Here is a 17,433-nt window from a genome sequence, read left to right on the forward strand (position 1 = left end):
TGGACTGGTGATCTGTTTCACATACGATAATATACATGTTTCAGTGCTATTCTCTCAAATCATCCCACCCTTACCTTCTCCCACAGAGTCCAAAAGACTGTTCTATACATCTGTGTCTCTCTTGCTGTCTCGCATATAGGGTCATCGTTACCATCTTTCTAAACTCCACATATATGTGTTAGTATACTGTATTGGTGTTTTTCGTTCTGACTTACTTCACTCTGTATAATAGGCTCCAGTTTCATCCACCTCATTAGAACTGATTCAAATGTGTTCTTTTTAATGGCTGAGTAATACTCCATTGTGTATATGTACCACAGCTTTCTTATCCATTCATCTGCCAATGGACATCTAGGTTGCTTCCATGTCCTGGCTATTATAAACAGTGCTGCAGTGAACATTGGGGTACACGTGTCTCTTTCCCGTCTGGTTTCCTCAGTGTGTATGCCCAGCAGTGGGATTGCTGGATCATAAGACAGTTCTATTTCCAGTTTTTTAAGGAATCTCCACACTGTTCTCCATAGTGGCTGTACTAGTTTGCATTCCCACCAACAATGTAAGAGGGTTCCCTTTTCTCCACACCCTCTCCAGCATTTATTATATGTAGACTTTTGGATCGCAGCCATTCTGACTGGCGTGAAATGGTACCTCATAGTGGTTTTGATTTGCATTTCTCTGATAATGAGTGATGTTGAGCATCTTGTCATGTGTTTGTTAGCCATCTGTATGTCTTCTTTGGAGAAATGTCTGTAGTTCTTTGGCCCATTTTTTGATTGGATTGTTTATTTTTCTGAAATTGACCTGCAGGAATTGCTTGTATATTTTTGAGATTAGATCTTTGTCAGTTGTTTCATTTGCTATTATTTTCTCCCATTCTGAAGGCTGTCTTTTCACCTTGCTTATAGTTTCCTTCGTTGTGCAAAAGGTTTTAATTAGGTCCCAATTGTTTATTTTTGCTTTTATTTCCAATATTCTGGGAGGTGGGTCATAGAGGATCCTGCTGTGATGTATGTCAGAGAGTGTTTTGCCTATGTTTTCCTCTAGGAGTTTTATAATTTCTGGTCTTACGTTTAGATCTTTAATCCATTTTGAGTTTATTTTTGTGTATGGTGTTAGAAAGTGTTCTAGTTTCATTCTTTTACAAGTGGTTGACCAGTTTTCCCAGCACCACTTGTTAAAGAGATGGTCTTTTTTCCATTGTATATTCTTGCCTCCTTTGTCAAAGATAAGGTGTCCATAGGTGTGTGGATTTATCTCTGGGCTTTCATTTATTATTCTTATGTTTTGGCTTGTTCTGTAGATTCTTTTCTCTTTTTTTTAATCCCTTCCCCCCTGCTTCTCATTGTAGTTGTCAATTTTATTGGCACTATGAAATCTAATTAAGCTTTATTTTTTTTCCTCAGTCACATTTTTTACTATTGTTATAAAGCTCGGCCTCTACATAGGGCTTTTCCAGTTCTCTGGAGTTTTCCTTTTTTTTTTCTTCTCTCTTTTTATAATTTTTAACTTTTTAAACCTATTATTATTTTTTCTACATTTATTCCTTTGTTTGCTTTTCCTACTGTTCTTTGCAGTTAAACTTTAATGTATATAAATCTTCTTTATCTACCTCTATTTAACTTTGCATGTCTATTCTTTCTTTCTTTCCTTTCCTCTTAACATATTTGTTTTATTTTCATTGCTTTATTCCCCAACTGGCACCTTGCTTTCATTTTTTTTTTTTTTTTCCCAGTTTGTGCTTTAGTTTGTTTTGTTTTCAGCTGGTAGATATAATTTTGGTTTCCTTTATTTGAGAGGTCAATCTATTGTACTTTATTTTCGTTGGACTGTTTTGACTTTGCTTATGGGGGTATATGTGTATGTTCCAATATTTTAATTATTATTTGCCTGATTTTGTAACTGCCATTTGTCTGGGGTTCCTGTTTGGTTTCTTGGTTTTGGGTATTTGTTTTAATCTCACTTAATGCCATAAAAAACCACTTGTGGAATCTTCGTTCCTGACCAGAGATCAAGCCCTGAGCCTTTGGAGTGGGAGCCTTGACTCCAAGACTCTAGACTACCAGAGAACTAACCCTGCTGCTGCTGCTGCTAAGTCGCTTCAGTCGTGTCCGACTCTGTGAGACCCCATAGACAGAAGCCCACCAGGCTCCTCCATCCCTGGGATTCTCCAGGCAAGAACACTGGAGTGGGTTGCCATTTCCTTCCCCATGCAGGAAAGTGAAAAGTGAAAATGAAGTCGCTCAGTTGTACCCGACTCCTAGTGAACCCATGGACTGCAGCCTACCAGGCTCCTCCATCCATGGGATTTTCCAGGCAAGAGTACTGGAGTGGGTTGCCATTGCCTTCTCTGGAGAACTAACCCTGCTGCTGCCGCTAAGTCGCTTCAGTCGTGTCCAACTCTGTGTGACCCCATAGACAGCAGCCCATCAGGCTCTGCCATCCCTGGGATTCTCCAGGCAAGAACACTGGAGTGGGTTGCCATTTCCTTCTCCATTGCGTGAAAGTGAAGTCGCTCAGTTGCGTCCGACTGGTAGCGACCCCACGGACTGAAGCCTACCAGGCTCCTCCATCCATGGTATTTTCCAGGCAAGAGTACTGGAGTGGGGTGCCATTGCCTTCTTTAAGGAGAACTAAGCCTAGGGAGTATCAAATAGTGAGAACTTGCACAAAGGAAACCACTTGAATACAAGACCCGGCATCACCCAGCCACGGTGCCCCGTGCAGGACGCCTCATCTAAATAACAAACAAAACAAATATACAAACTCAGTCATCAGCAGACAGCATTACCACCTCACTCACCCTTGCCCATCAGAGGAAAAACAAACAAACAAAAAACTCAGCACAAATCCCAACCTACACAAAGCTTACACAAACCACTGGACCAGTCTTAGAGGGCAGAAACCAAAAGGAATAAAGAATTCAACCCTGAAGCCTGGGAAAAGGAGACCTCAAACACAATACGTTAAAAAAAAAGATAAAAGGCAGAGAGATACTACACAAATGAAGGGACAAACTAGAAACACAGAAGTCCAAATAAATGAAGAGGAAATAGGCAAACCACCTGAAAAAGAATTCAGAATAATGATAGTAAAGATTACCAAAAACCTTGAAAACAAAATGGGGAAAAGGCAGGAATCAATTAACAAAGACCTAGAAGAATTAAAGAATAAACATACAAACAACACAATTACTGAAATTAAAAATACTCTAGAAGGAATCAATAGCAGAATGTCTGAAGCAGAAGAGTGAATCAGTGAGCTGGAAGATAAAATAGTGGAAATAACTTCTGAAGATCAGAACAAAGTAAAAAGAATGAAAAGAACTAAGGATAGTCAAGAGACCTCTGGGGCAATATCAAATGCATTAATATTTGAATTATAGGGGTCCCAGAAGAAGAAGAGAAAAAGAGTATGAGAAAATTTTTGAAGAGATTATAGTTGAAAACTTACCCAACATGGAAAAGTAAATAAATCAGTCAAGTCCAAGAGGCACAGAGAGTCCCACACAGGATAAACTCAAAGAGAAACATGCCAAGACACATACTCATCAAACTAAGACTAAACACAAAGAAAGAATATTAAAAGCAGCAAGGGAAAAGCAACAAGTAACACACAAGGGAAACCCCATATGCTTAACAGCTTATCCTTCAGCAGAAACTGCAGACCAGAAGGGAATGGCAGGATATATTTAAAGTACTGAAAGGGAAAAATCTACAAGATTACCATACTCAGCCAGGATCTCATTGTAAATTGATGGAGAAATAAAAAACTTGCCTGAAAAAGACAAGCAAAAGTTAAGAGAATTCAGTACCATCAAAGCAGTTTTACAACAAATGTTAAAGGGACTTATATAGTCAAGAAATACAAGAGAAGAAAAAAGATCTACAAGGTCAACCCCAAACAATTAAGAAAATGGTGATAGGAACATGTATATCAATAATTACTTTAAATGTAAATGAATTAAATGGGTTTATTAAATTGAGTTTATTCCAGGGATGCAAGGCTTCTTCAATATAAACAAGTCAATCAATGTGATATACCATATTAACAAATTGAAAGATAAAAACCATATATAATCTCAGTAGATGTAGAAAAAGCTTTTGACAGAATTCAGCATCCATTTAAGACTAAAACTCCAAAAAATATGCATAGAAGGAACCTACCTCAACATAGTAAAGGCCATATATGATAAGCCTATAGCAAACATTATTCTCAATGGAGAAAAAATGAAAGCATTCCCCCTAAGATCAGGAACAAGACAAGGGTGCCCACTTTCACCACTGTTATTCAACATAGTTCTGGAAATTCTAGCTACAGCAATCAGAGAAGAAAAGGAAATAAAAGGAATCCAGATCGGAAAAGAAGAAAAGCTCTCACTGTTTGCAGATGACATGATACTGTATAGATAAGCCTAAAGATAGTATCAGAAAATTACTAAAGCTAATCAGTGAATTTAGCAAAGTTTCAGGATACAAAATCAATACACAGAAATCATTTACATTTCTATATACTAGCAATGAAAAATCAGTAGGACAAATTAAGGAATCAATCCCATTCACCATTGCAACAAAAAGAATTAAATATCTAGGAATAAACTTACCTAAGGAGACAAAAGACAAGAGAGAGATTCCATGTTCCTGGGTATGGAAAATCAATGACGGTACTACCAAATGCCATCTACAGATTCAATGTGATCCCTATCAAATTACCAATGACATTTTTCACAGAACTAGAACAAAAAATTTCACAATTCATATAGAAACACAAAAGACCCCGAATAGCCAAAGCAGTCTTGAGAAAGAAGAATGGAGCTGGAGGAATCAACCTTCCTGACTTCAGATTATACTACAAAATTACAGTCATCAAGAAAATTTGGTACTGGCACAAAAACAGAAATACAGACCAATAGTACAAGATAGAAAGCCCAGAAATAAACCCATGCACCTATGGGCACCACATTTTTGACAAAGGAGCCAAGAATATACAATGCGGCAAAGACAGCCTCTTCAATAAATGGTGCTGGGAAAACTGGACAGCTACATGTAAAAGGATGAGATTAGAACACTTACTAACACTGTACACAAAAATAAACTCAAAATGGATAAAAGACCTAAATGTAAGACCAGAAACTATAAAACTCTTAGAGGAAAACATAGGCAGAACACTCGATGACATAAAGCAAGATCCTCTATAACCCACCTCCTAGAGTAATGGAAATAAAACCAAAAATAAAGAAGTGGGACCCTATTAAACTTAAGGAGCTTTTGCACAGCAAAAGAAACTATAAGCAAGGTGAAAAGACAACCCTCAGAATGGGAAAAAATAATAGCAAATGAAATAACTGACAAAGGATTAATTTCCAAAATATACAAGCAGCTCATACAACTCAATGCTAGAAAAACAAACAACCCAATCAGAAAGTGGGGAAAAGCCCTAAACAGATATTTCTTCAAAGAAGACATACAGGTGGCTGACAAAAACATGAAAAGATGCTCAACATCACTCATTATTAGAGAAATGCAAATCAAAACCGCAGTGAGCTATCACCTCACACCGGTCAGAATGGCCATGATCAAAAAATCTATAAACAGGAAATGCTGGAGAGGATGTAGAGAAAAGGGAACGCTCTTGCACTGTTAGTGGGAATGTAAATTGATACAGACACTATGGAAGACGGTATGGAGATTCCTTAAAAAACTAGGAATAAAAGCACCATATGACCCAGCAATCCCACTCCTAGGCATATACCCTGAGGAAACCAAAATTGAAAAAGACACATGTATCCCAATGTTCATTGCAGCACTGTTTACAATAGCTAGGACATGGAAGCTACCTAGATGTCCGTTGACAGATGAATGGATAAAGAAGTTTGGTACATATACACAATGGAATATTTCTCAGCCATAAAGAGGAATGCATTTGAGTCAGTTCTAATGAGGTGGATGAACCTAGAGCCTATTATACAGAGTGAAGTAAGTCAGAAAGAGAAAGATAAATGTCATATTTAATGCATATATATGGAATCTAGAAAAATGGTACTGAAGAATTTATTTACAGGGCTGCAGTGGAGAAACAGACATAGAGAATAGACTTAGGGACATGGTGAGAGGGGAGGAGAGGGTGAGATGTATGGAGAGAGTAACAGGGAAACTTACATTACCATCTGTAAAATAGATAGCCAATGGGAATTTGCTTTGTGGCTCAGGAAACTCAAACAGGGGCTCTGTATCAAGCTAGAGGGGTGGGATGGGGAGGGAGATGGGAGGGAGTTTCAAAAGGGAGGGGATATATGTATACCTATGGCTGATTCAAAAGCAGAGACATTACTTTGCCAACAAAGGTTCGTCTAGTCAAGGCTATGGTTTTTCCAGTGGTCATGTATGGATGTGAGAGTTGGATTGTGAAGAAGGCTGAGCGCAGAAGAATTGATGCTTTTGAACTGTGGTGTTGGAGAAGACTTGAGAGTCCCTTGGACTGCAAGGAGATCCAACCAGTCCATTCTGAAGATCAGCCCTGGGATTTCTCTGGAAGGAATGATGCTAAAGCTGAAACTCCGGTACTTTGGCCACCTCATGCGAAGAGTTGACTCATTGGAAAAGACTCTGATGCTGGGAGGGATTGGGGGCAGGAGGAGAAGGGGACGACAGAGGATGAGAGGGCTGGATGGCATCACTGACTCGATGGATGTGAGTCTGAGTGAACTCCGGGAGTTGGTGATGGACAGGGAGGCCTAGCGTGCTGCGATTCATGGGGTCGCACAGAGTCGGACACGACTGAGCGACTGAACTGAACTGAATGGCTGATACATGTTGAGGTTTGACAGAAAACAACAAAATACTGTAAAGTAATTATCCTTCAATAAAAAAATAAATTTTTAAAAAGTCAATAATATTTCAGACAAAAATCATAAAATTTTGATCACATTTATCAGGTCATTCAGTACTATATAACTAATCCTTTCTGTTAACAGTTTTATGAACCATCAAAGTTTCCATTAAAATTAATTTTTTACCCAATTCAGCAGTATGATCTTAGTTATCAGAAACCTATGCTTTTCAAAAAGTCCTTTCTATGAATCTTCTTGAGGATGAAGCATTTCTGCAAAAGCACCCAAGTGAACAACTGTCTGTGAATGACAAAGGAGTTCAGAAGTCACGGTTATGGCTCAGAGGTAAAGAATCAGCCTTCCAATACAGGACGCACAGGTTCAACCCCTGGGTTGGGAAGGTGCCCTGGAGAAGGAAATGGCAACCCACTCCAGTATTCTGGCCCATGGGAAACCCTGCGGGCAGAGGAGCCTGGCAGGCTACAGTCCATGGGGTTGAGAAAGAGCGGAACATGACTTAGCGACTAAACAACAGCACCATTGATCATAAACACAACAAAATCAAGCACTGTTTGGAGTAACAAAATGAAAAAAAAAGCATTCTGTCAGTTTGATTACATTCTGCTCTGCAGAAATTATAATCATTTTCATCATGTGGTTCTGAAAAAAAAATCCTTCCATGTTTATACATGGATATACAACGAAAGAGCATAATTTCCTCATGTTGTGGCTTAGTAGTGCTGGTATGGTCTTATGTCCAAGATTTTCTGCCATTTCACTGAAAAAGAACGTTGACTGAATAATTGAAAGTATGCCAGCTCTTGTAACAGTTCTTGTTTTATTCACTTTCATGGTGAGGCCAAGCAGTCTTTCTAAATGGAGATCAGGGAGCAGGAGCCAGACTCTCCAGGGAAGGACAGAGAAGCACCAAATCTCTGTTTGCTGAGAACTTAGTAGGTGGTGAGCAGGGCAAAGAGCTGCCACTGACAGACACAGGAGGCTGTAATGAGACTCGACATTTGCCCAGTGCTTTTGGTCTTTGAAAGTATATACATACATCATACGTGCATATGCATACAAAGCATATGCATATACTTTCTGTCTCAATCCCAACAATAACCCCCAAAGTACAGACATACACCAGACATACACACACAGCACATGCACACACTGTCTTGATCCCAACAATAACCCCCAGAGGTAGGCAAAGGATTCTTTCCATCTCAGAAATGAGAAAATGGAACAGGTTAGGGTTAGAGTCACAAGGATAACAAACAATGGAATCACAAGTAAATTAAGCAAAGAAAAAAATTGAAAACAAGGAATTTGGTAAGGTGAAGTCAGAAGATAAAGAGATCGGGTATGAATAAAAGTTAGTCTCCATCCCTTGTTTGATGAAGAGGGAGGTAAACAGTGTGGCTGATAGAGGGGCTTTTGGCTGAGGAACATATAGGATTGGCCAACATATAGGATTGGGCAGAGAGGGAAGGATGAAACCAGGATGAGCATGGAGTTTGGACTTAATGTGACTCTGTAATTAAGTTATAGAATTATTTTAAAAACATACCCTAAACTGCAGGCAAAATATAGTACAGACAACATCTTTGTACTCTCTCTGATCTTTATGAAGTACTAGGAACTGTTCCTCCAACAACACTAGGTCCTATTATTACTATTCCCATTTTGCTGATGAGGACACTGAGACACAGAGAGGTTAGGTAACCTGGTCAAGGTTGCTAAGATAGGAAGGGGCACAACTGGCATTTGAACCAAAGCAGGCTGGATTCAGAGTTCATGCTCGTAACCACTGCAGTATCATATTCCTCTAAGCAAAAAGAAGACTCTTCCAAAAATATCTTCTGAAGGTTCTCCTGTGATTTACCTTGTATATTACTGAAATAGCCAGTCTTATCAGCACAAGAGGGTTAAAGTTGTGGATTATCCATCTTTACTTGACTATTTAGTGAAACCCAGAAAGAGCCAATATAAACAATGTTGTAAGCAGTAGATGTAACATCAGAAATATTCAGGGGCTTCATAATATATGCATACAGTAAAACCTGTGAGAAAATTAAAAGGCATCTAAAAAAAGTTACGGTGAAAGATCTGACTGCCATGCAAAAGGACTTTGGGACTTAACCCAGTTGCTGAGACATACATTTTGAGGTAATAACTAGAATTATGACTAACAACATCATATCAAAGCATATTTAAATTTTTGGAATTTCATATAATTTCTAGAACACTTTTATTAATGACATCCATACAGTATAACCTAAGAAGGTTGATCACTGCTGTGATAGTGCCTCCTGCAATTTAACATACAAAACAATGCTAGTTAGTTTAATATTTCTCTCTCAGATGCTTTAGGGGCTCTCTGAAGTATTCCAAAATTAGCTGGAGATCAAAAGAACTTTAATTAAAATTTGATATTTGGGGAGCTTGTCAAAAATACCAAAAATTGTTCAGAATATTTGGATGAATAAGAGCATAGATCACTGTGAAACAATACTTTTCACTTTAACCAAAGTGACAGAAGATTTGAAGAGCAAATGCCCATCATTTAGTCTGCCCGAGGAAGTCCCCATAGGCTCCCGCTTGGTTACACTTTTACTTTGCATAACATTTTAAAAGTTCATCCATGTTGTATCATATACCAGTACTTCATTCCTTTTTATTGCTGAATTAGTAGTTGTAGGGATATGACTCATTTTATTTACCTAGTCATCAACTGATGGATGTTTGAATTGTTTTCACTTTATGTCTATTATGAATAATGCTGCTATGAACACTTCTGTGCAAGTTTTTGTGTAAACATTTATGTTTGTCTTGGGTGTATACCTAGCAGTGGAACTGCTGGGTCATATGGCAACTCTATACTTAACCGTTTGAGGAACTGTTAGACTGTTTTCCAAAGTGGCTGCATCATGTTACGCTCCCACCAATAGTGTATGACAGTTCCAATTTCTCCCCATCATCCGCAATATTTGTAATTATTTGTCTTTTGGGGTATAGCCTTCCTAGCAGGTTTCAAATGGTATCTTATGGTTCTGATTTTCATTTTCCTAATGGCAAGTAGGTGTTTGCTTGCTGTAAATTGTGTCTCCCCAAAGATTCATGTTTTGAAGTCCTAAAGCCCTAGTGTGACTAAACTGCAAATATGACCTTGGGAAGTAATTAGGGTAAAATGGGATCATAAGGAAGGATGGGGCCCTGACCTGATAGGATTAGCATCCTGAGAAGAGACAGCGGTGCAGAGGAAAGGCTCAGTGAGGACAAAGTAGCCATCTGCAAACCAGGAAGAGTCTTTACTAGAAACTGAACTCTGCTGGGCCTTGATCCAGGACTTCCAGTCTCCACGAACATGAGAAGTAAATGTTATTTAATCCACCTATCCTGGGGTCTTCTGTTACAGCAGCCCAAGCATATTGAGAATTTTATCTCTGTTTTGCAAACCAAGACTCTCAGGGTCACAGGGTCACCACTCACTCTTGTCTGATGCCAAACCTGGCCCACATCCCCTTATGCCACTCTGCTTCTGGGTCCCAGAATGTGGGAGAGACATGGTTTTCTACCATGTAGCCAGCCAGCTGACGAAAACTACAAATGACAAAGTGTGAAGACTCAGTCTGGAGAATAAGGGGCAGGAACTGGCCAAAAAGTAGAAATAAGGAAATGTCCCAAGTTACTGTCCACACCATTGGCTTATGCCAGCTACAGATGCAAAGACTAACAGGAGGGACCAAGTCCTCCTACACTGGTGATTCTCAGGCCAAGGACTTCACCGCAACTTGTTTAGTGCTTTGAGTCCCAGTCTCCTCCAGTTCAAATCCTGGTTGGCCTCCATCTCACATGTACCCACTTTGTGCAATCTCTATAAAGCTAGACTGAACAACCCTCCAGAAAGAGTGTGCTAATAAACAGGAATCATATTTGGGAACCATCTCTTGGCCACTTTCAGGTTTCTGTAGTTTGCTTGGGGCAGGGAGTTCTTTTCAGTTTTTCTTGATGAAGTAGTTCAAGAAGTTTAAACAATGGAATGGACTGTGGAGCCCCTGGGTGCCCACATCACAAATCCATCTCAGCTGAGCAGACAGCAGTTAGTGTGCTCCATGCTCCGGGTGATGCTCTGTTCTCAGAACTTAAGATGCAGCCTCCTGCAAGTGAAATGTACCTCCAGTTCCAGTCCAGGCTTAAATTGTTTTTTAAATGTTTTGTTTTATATTGGAGTATAATTGATTTACAATGTTGTGTTAGTTTCAGGTATATAGGGAGGTGATTCAATTATCTATACACATATTACCTATTCTGATTCTTTTCCCATTTAGGTTATTATGGAATATTGACTGTGGTTCCCTGTGCTGTACAGTAGGTCCTTGTTGATTATCTACTTTGTATATGTGAGTATGCGTGTGTGCTTGCTGGGTTGCTTCAGTCATGTCCAGCTCTTTGCACCTAGGGACTGTGGTCTGCCAGGCTCCTCTGCCCGTGGGATTCTCCAGGTGAGAATACCGGGATGGGTTGCCATGTGCTCCTTCAGGGGATCTTCCCGACCCAGGGATCCAGCCCATGTCTCCTGCATTTTCAGGGCTCTTTACCACCTGGGAAGGAGTGTGTAATGTCAATCCCAAGCTCCCAATTTATCCCCCCCACCCCCACGTATATAATTTAATCCTCTTTACCTGGTTATGAAGCTGTTGGGGGCCATTTTTTTTTCTCCCTAAGAGGAAAAGGCTTGAAACTCTGTCATACTTGGATTCTTCCACTGAGCCAGAATTCACTGTACCAACCCTTCTCTCAAGCCACCTTGACTTTAAGAGATCTGTGGCTCATTTCTGTTAAAACTAAATCTTTTCTACCATTTCCTTCCTCTACTCAATATTTTTCCCCCTTCTCTTGATATTTAGAAATTAACACGCATTTTCTCCCAGGTTCTAGGGCTAACAGTTGCTGCTAAAGAAAATGTAGAAAAACAGAAACACAAATGTTAAAGAGAGATTATCTACAACCCAGACACAATCACTGTTAATTTTTGTCCCTTCTTCATGTCTTTTTTAAAATTCACATATATATTTTTATAAAGCTACGGGTCACACTGTTTTGTGTAAATCCTGCCATACTCTTCTTCAGAAAGGTGGACCAATTTATTCTTCTAATGGTATATATGAAGATGACCATATCCCTGCTACCCCATTGTGAAAGTGAAAGTCGCTCAGTCGTGTCTGACTCTTTGCGACCCCATGGAATACTGCAGTGGGTAGCTGTTCCTTCTCCAGGGGATCTTCCCAGCCCGGGGATTGAACCCAGGTCTCCCGCATTGCAGGCAGATTCTTTATCAGCTGAGCCATAAGGGAAGCCCAAGAATACTGGAGTGGGTAGCCTGTCCCTTCTCCAGCGGATCTTCCCAACCCAGGAATTGAACCAGGGTCTCCTGCATTGAAGGCAGATTCTTTATCAACTGAGTGCTACCCCCATTAAACACTGAATATTATCATTCCTGTTAATCTTCGCCAGTTTAAAGGAAACAAATTGATTCCGTTTTCATTGCTTTGATCATTAGTGAGGCTAAACCTTTATTTTCACATTGATCACTCCCTTGAACTCCACCCTGTCTTTATATCAGGAGTGTGTGGAGCAGTTCAGTTCAATCACACCCAGGTCAGCCCTGTGTGCTGCAGGTCTGATGAATGGATAGTAAGAAGGGGGTCGCAAGCAGAAGGAAGAAGATTGCCAAGGGTTCTGCAGAAATGAAGACCATGTTCCTTTTCTTCTTTTAGAACACATTACTAAAGGAATATGTGCTCATTGTGAGCAGAAATCAAGTATTTCAAAAGGGCTTATGAATATTGCGAACGCTCACCTCAGCCCTCTTCTTGCACCATCCGCAGATCCTGTTCCCCTGGTTTAACCATCTTTGGTCTCCTCCTCCCAACTCTGTTATCTTCCTGCGGGACTTGAATTTAGCAGAGCGACCAGGAGAAAGAGTCAGGAATTCAAAACGAAATGGGTTCTTCATACAAAGCTCCCAGGGTGGTCAGTTGGGAAGGGAAGCAGGGCAGACCACCCCAGGGGTTTGTCTGAAATCAAATGGGCAGATGAATGGAGAGCAAGCTGCATTACCCAGCTTGCCTTGATTTCAGTCTGTTGGAGAAACGGCAGGCTGTCGACTGTAACACACGAGCAGTGGCCTTTGTTAAGTTCTTTCCCTTGAGTATAACCCTTTCCTTTACAAAGCGGAATGGAAAACCTGAGAAATGGTTTTCCCTCATGGACCCTTTGCTCCGTCTGGAGGTCCTTGTGAAGCCCTCCATCCACCTTTGATCCAATCTGCTTCCCCACAGTAGTTTGAAATAAATCCACTGCCTCCAAGCCCACACCCAGGTGTGGCTTAAGGGATGTCATCAAAGTCGCGCTTAAAATTTATGCCAAGATCTGAGTAGAATCTGTAGTGTGAAATGCGACCCGTTTCTTATCATCGGAAAATCTTTTGGAGGGAAAATGATCTAATTATTCAAATTCTTAGTCATTTTTAAGAAAATGACTCTTTTGAATGGGAGGGGGTCATCACCCAACTGATCTGGAACCTTTGAAAACACTTTCCTCTCCTGAGCAATGCAGATGCCTCTGGAATGGAATAGACCATTAGAATCGATGGATCACCAGCCTCCTGTTCACTAAAGGGAAAAAAAAAAAAAAAACATTTGAGATGAAAATATTTCCTGTTATTTTTAGAGATTCTGCTTTTCTTTTCCACTGATCATCTATCCTCCTCTCTTTGCCTCCCTTCCCACAAGGAATCCTTTCCTGCAAGGATTTAATTTTTCCCTCCACTGGGTTGTCTTAGGTATGATGGTTTAGTGTTAGACAACTTTCCATCACAATCTATTAATAGTAGATTTACTATCATGTGAGTTGTTCAAATGACAAAATTATATATGAGAAAGCTTTGTCTTGAACTTAGTCCAAAGGGCCTTCATTCAGGAAGTGTCCATTCCAAAAAGGCAAGCATTGTTTTCTGGACCCAGAGGATGGAATGATACAGTGAGACTCTAGGTGATATTGGTGGCAGTGATGGTGCTAGTGGTGAAGAATCTGCCTGCCAACATAGGAGATGCAGGTTCAATCCCTGGGTCGGGAAGATCCCCTGGAGGAGGGCACGGCAACCCATTCCAGGATTCTGGCCTGGAGAATCCCATGGACTGAGGGGCCTGGGAGATTGCATTCCATGGGGCTGCAAGGGAGGCTGGAGGGCAGCTGCTGTATTGTATATTAGTCTCTAGCCCGATATGACAAATTACCTCCAATCTTAGTACCTTGAAACAGCAAACATCCTCTCACACGCTTTCTGAGGGTCAGGAGCCCAGGAGTGATTCAGCCGGCCTGGCTTGAGGTCTCTCGTAGGAGTCAACAGTCAAGCTGTGGCCTGGGGCTGCAAGCACTCAAGCTTGACTGGGGCTGGAAGAGTTGTTTCCAAGCTCACTCGCATGGCTACTTGCAGGCCTGTTCCTCTGCTGCTCGCTGTGTGGGTGTCTCCATAGACTCCCTGCGTATCCTCACAGTGTAGCTTTCCCCACAGCAAGTGATCCAGGAGTGCACGTGCAAGACAGAAGCCTGTCTATGCTCTTGTTGTTCAGTCGCTGACTTGTGTCCGCCTCTGTGACCCCATGGATTGCAGCATGTCCGGCTTCCCTTTCACCAACTCTCAGACTTTGCTCAAACTCATGTCCATTGACTCAGTGAAGCCATCCAACCATCTCATCCTCTGCTGCACCCTTCTCCTTTTGCCCTTAATCTTTCCCAGCATCAGGGTCTTCTCTAATGAGTCGGCTCTTTGCATCAGGTGGTCAAAGTATTGGAGCTTCACCTTCAGTCCTTCCACTGAATATTCAGGGCTGATTTCCTTTAGGATTGACTGGTTTGATCTCCCTGCTGTCCAAGGGACTCTCAAGAGTCTTCTCCAGCACCACAGTTTAAAAGCATCAATTCTTTGGCGCTCAGTCTTCTTTATGGTCCAACTCTCACATTCATTCTTGATTGCTGGAAAAACCACAGATTGGACTACACGGTTGTCTTTCTGTAACCTAAGCTTGAAAATGACAACCTGTTACTTCTGCTGTTTTCTATTCTTAGGCAAGTCCAGCCCACACTTGAGGAAAATTAAACTCTACCTCTGGAAGGGAGTAGTATAAAAAATTTGATTTACACTGTTGTACAAATTTCTGGTATACAGCAAAGTGTGTGTATATGTATAATTCTTTTCCATTATAGTTTATTAAAAGATATTACCGTTCCCTGTGCTGTACAGTAAGACATTGCTTATCTGTTTTATACAGAGTGAAAGTGAAGTCGCTCAGTCGTGTCCGACTCTCTGCGATCCCAGGGACTGTAGCCTACCAGGCTCCTCAGTCCATGGAATTCTCCAGGCAAGAGTACTGGAGTGGGTTGCCATTTCCTCCTCCAGGGTATTTTCCCAACCCAGGGATCAAACCCGGGTCTCCAGCACTGCAAGCAGACGCTTTACCGTCTGAGCCACCAGGGAAGCCTTTATACATCATAGTGTGTATCTATTAATCTCAAGGTCCTCATTTATCCCTTCTATCTCTTTCCCCTTTGGTAATCATAAGTTTTCTATGTCTGTGAGTCTGTTTTTTTTTTCTTTTTAAAGAAAATTGTATCCATCCATCTGCTGATGGGCACTTAGATTGCTTCCATGTCCTGGCTGTTGTAAATAGTGCTACTATGAACATTAGATACATGTATCTTTTTGAATTAAGAGTTTTTGTCTTTACTGGATATGTGCCCCAGAGTAGGACTGCTGGCTCATATGGTAGCTCTATTTTTAGTTTTTTTAAGCAACCTGTATACCGTTCTCCACAGTGTTTGGACAAATTTACACTCCCACCTACAGTGTAAGAGCATTCCCTTTTCTCCATACCCTCTCCAGCATTTATTATTTGTAGACTTTTTGATGATGGCCATTCTGATTGGTATGAGGTGACACCTCATTGTGGTTTTAAATTACATTTTTCTAATTAGCAAATTTGAGCATCTTTTGGTATGCCCATTAGCCATCTGTTTGTCTTCTTTGGAGAAACATCTAGGTCTTCTGCCCATTTTTTGATTGGGTTGTTTTGTTATTGAGCTGTTTTGAGTGTTTGTATATTTTGGAAATTAAGCCCTGTTGGTCTCATTGTTTGCAAATATTTTCTCCCAGTCCATAGGTTGTCTTTTCTTCTTTTTTCTGTGCAAAAGCTTATATTCTGCACAAAATCTTAAAAGTTTAAGTCCCATCTGTTTATTTTTGGTTTTATTTCTATTTCCTCAGGAGACTGATCTAAGAAAACAGTTATGATTTATGTCAAGAGAGTGTTTTGCCCACATTCTCTTGTAGGAGTTCATGGTGTCATGTCTTATATTTAAGTCTTTAAGCTATTGTGAATGTATTTTTGTATATGATGTGAGGGAATATTCTGACTTCATTGATTTGCACATGGCTTTACCAAAACTACTAGCTGAAGAGACTGTGGACATATTTTTGAAACAACCACATTTATGACACGTTACCTAATCTAGCTTATTCTTTGGTCTATAGCAGAGGTCAATAAATGTTTTTTCTATAAGGGTGGTTGTTGTTCAGTCACTCAGTCATGTTTGACTCTTTGTGTCAAACTGCAGCACACCAGGCTTCCCTGTCCTTCACTGTCTCCTGGAGCTTGCCCAAACTCATGTCCATCGAGTTGGGGATGCCATCCAACCATCTCATCCTCTGTCGTCTCCTTCTTCTCCTGCCCTCAATCTTCCCCAGCATCAGGGTCATTTCAAATGAGTCAGTTCTTCACATCAGGTGGCCAAAGTATTGGAGGTTCAACTTCAATATCAGTCCTTCCAATGAATACCCAGGACTGGTCTCCTTTAGGATGGACTGGTTTGATCTCCTTGCAGTCCAAGGGACTCTCAAGAGTCTTCTCCAACACCATAGTTCAAAAGCATCTATTCTTCAGTGCTCAGCCTTCTTTATGGTCCAACTCTCACATCCATACATGACTACTGGAAATATGATAGCTTTGACTATACAAACCTTTGTTGGCAAAGTGATGCCTCTGCTTTTTAATACACTGTCTAGGTTTGTAATAGCCTTCTTCCAAGGAACAAGCATCTTTTAATTTCATGACTGCGGTCACCATCTGCAGTGATTTTGGAGCCCAAGAAAATAAAGCCTGTCACTGTTTCCATTGTTTCCCTATCTATTTGCCATGAAGTGATGGTACCGGATACCATGATTTTCATTTTTTTGAATGTTGAGTTTTAAGCCAACTTTTTCATTCTCTTCTTTCACCTTCATCAAAAGGCTCTTTAGTTCCTCTTTGCTTTCTGCCATAAGGGTGGTGTCATCTGCATATCTGAAGGACTAAATGGTAAATATTTTAGACACTGTGAGCCACACTGTCTCTGTGGTAGCTACGTTAATTCTGACATTGTACAGCAAAGTAGCCAAAGGCAGTACATAAGGAACTAAGCATGGCTTTGTTCCAGTATGTATGTATGTGTTAAGTCACTCAGTCATGTCTGACTCTTTGCAACCCCATTGACTGTAGCTTGCCTGGCTC

General features: G+C 40.6%; 2 long non-coding RNA genes across 16 annotated transcripts in view; one reads left to right on the forward strand and one right to left on the reverse strand.

Moving 5' to 3' along the window:
• The window catches only part of LOC147374610 (uncharacterized), a 310,540-nt gene that overhangs the window by 7,991 nt on the left and 285,116 nt on the right, over nucleotides 1-17,433 (forward strand). The window lies entirely within an intron of this gene.
• Nucleotides 12,365-14,490, reverse strand: LOC147374611 (uncharacterized). Its single transcript, XR_015162976.1, has 2 exons — nucleotides 14,140-14,490; nucleotides 12,365-13,500 (listed from the first exon to the last, which is right to left on the reverse strand). It is a non-coding gene; the product is annotated as an uncharacterized LOC147374611 (long non-coding RNA).

Source organism: Bos grunniens, chromosome 4 (genome assembly GCF_055505025.1).
Source record: "Bos grunniens cultivar Pamir isolate PY7600 chromosome 4, Bosgru_T2T1.0, whole genome shotgun sequence".
In the NCBI taxonomy this organism is placed as follows: domain Eukaryota; kingdom Metazoa; phylum Chordata; class Mammalia; order Artiodactyla; family Bovidae; genus Bos; species Bos grunniens.